Below are 2282 nucleotides of genomic sequence, written 5' to 3' on the forward strand. Positions count from 1 at the left end.
CATATGGGCAACTAAACAAAGGGAAAATAACAGTATATGAAAAAGAAAATATATCTCAAAATGACAGGAAACAGAAATCATATCTCAATAATAACACTTAATATCAAAGATCTAAACTCCCCAATTAAAAGCCACACACTGGCAATGTGGATAAAATAACATAATCCACTATAGCCTGCATCCAAGAAATTCACCATGGGCTAAAGTTGGAAGAATGAAATAAGATATATTATGCAGTTGGAGATCAAAACAAGAAGTAGCAATGTTCATATCAGACAACACAGACTTTAAGCTAAAACTTATCAGAAGAGACAAAGCAGTTTACTTCTTAGAATAAAAAGAACAATCCAACAAGAAAATGTAATAATATAAAACATTTATATACCATATTAGGTCTCAAATAAACCCAAATATAATAATATTGGGAGACTTCAACACACTGCTCACACCACTAGATAGATTTTCTAGGCAAATGATGAATAAAGACCTTAAGACTTAAGAACACCATAGATCCAATGGATCTAATAGATATATTCAGAATATTACAATCAACTACAGCTGAATGCACATTCTTCTCAGTTGTTCCTGGAAGCTTTCACAAAATAGAAAGTACCAGCAAATTCAGCCAGGCGTGGTGGCACATGCTTGTAATCCCCACACTTGGGAGGCGGAGACAGGAGGATCACGAAGGTTCGAAGCCAGCCGCGTTGGCTTAAGAGACCCTGTTCCAATTTTTAAAAAATATAAAATAGGTCTGGGAGTGTAGCCCGGAGGTAGAAGAACTTCCAGGAACCCCAGTACCACCAAAAAAAAAAAAAAACTACCAGCAAATTCAAAAAAGTAGTATAATTTTTGCATGTTTTAGATAATAATAGAATGAAAGAAGAAATAAACAATAAAACAAAAAAATTACATAAATACACAGATATTGAATGATACCTTATAGCCAGAAGAGATACGAGGAAATCGTTAAGGAAGTCAGCACCTACGTTAAGAAAATTGGCTACAACCCTGACACAGTAGCATTTGTGCCAATTTCTGTTTGGAATGGTGACAACATGCTGGAGCCAAGTACTAATATGCCCTGGTTCAAAGGATGGAAAGTCACCCGTAAAGATGGCAGCGCCAGTGGAACCACACTGCTTGAGGCTTTGGATTGCATCCTGCCACCAACTTGTCCAATTGACAAGCCTCTGTGGCTGCCCCTCCAGGATGTCTACAAAATTTGAGGTATTGGTCCTGTCCCTGTGGGCAGAGTGGAGACTGGTGTTCTCAAGCCTGGCATGGTGGTCACCTTTGCTCTAGTCAACATCACAACTGAAGTGAAGTCTGTTGAAATGCACCATGAAGCTTTGAGTGAAGCTCTTCCTGGAGACAGTGTGGGCTCAATGTCAAGAACATGTCTGTGAAAGATGTTCGTTGTGGCAATGTAGCTAGTGACAGCAAAAATGACCCATGAATGGAAGCAGCTGTTTTCACTACTCAGGTGATCATCCTGAACTAGCCAGGCCAAATCAGTGCTGGCTATGCTCCTGTACTGTATTGTCACACAGCTCACATTGCTTGCAAGTTTGCTGAGCTGAAAGAGAAGATTGACTGCCATTCTGGTAAGAAGCTGGAACATGGCCCTAAATTCTTGAAGTCCAGTGATACTGCCATTGTTGGTATGGTTCCAGGCAAGCCTATGTGTGTTGAGAGCTTCTCTGACTATCCTCCGCTAGGTCGTTTTGCTGTTCGTGATATGAGACAGACAGTTGCTGAAGGTGTCATCAAAGCAGTGGACAAGAAGGCTGCTGGAGCTGGCAAGGTCACCAAGTCTGCCCAGAAAGCTGAGAAGGCTAAATGAATATTACCTCTAACACCTGCCACCCCAGTCTTAATCAGTGGTGGAAGAACGGTCTCAGAACAGTTTGTCTCAATTGGCCATTTAAGTTTAATAGTAAAAGACTGGTTAATGATAACAACACATCGTAAAACCTTCAGAAGGAAAGGAAAATGTTTTGTGGACCATTTGTGGTGTGTGTGTGTGTGTGTGTGTGTGTGTGTGTGTGTGTGTGTGTGTGTGGCCATTTTAAGTTATTAGTTTTTAAAATCAGTACTTTTTAATGGAAACACCTTGACCAAAACTCTGTCACAATTTTGAGAACCATTAAAACAAAAGTTTAATGAGAAAAAAATCAAAGGAGAAATCAATGAAATAGAGACGAGAAAAACAATACAAAAGATCAACAAAATAAAAAGCTAGTTCTTTGAAAATGTTAACAAGATTGATGAACCTTTAG

General features: G+C 39.2%; 1 pseudogene across 1 annotated transcript; it reads left to right on the forward strand.

Moving 5' to 3' along the window:
* Positions 1-932: 932 nt before the first annotated feature.
* LOC308264149 (elongation factor 1-alpha 1-like) lies at positions 933-1846 on the forward strand (annotated as a pseudogene). Its single transcript has one exon. The product of its transcript is annotated as an elongation factor 1-alpha 1-like (transcript).
* The last annotated feature ends 436 nt before the right edge of the window (positions 1847-2282 follow it).

This window comes from Muscardinus avellanarius (genome assembly GCF_963383645.1).
Source record: "Muscardinus avellanarius genome assembly, chromosome: 6".
Classification (NCBI taxonomy): Eukaryota; Metazoa; Chordata; class Mammalia; order Rodentia; family Gliridae; genus Muscardinus; species Muscardinus avellanarius.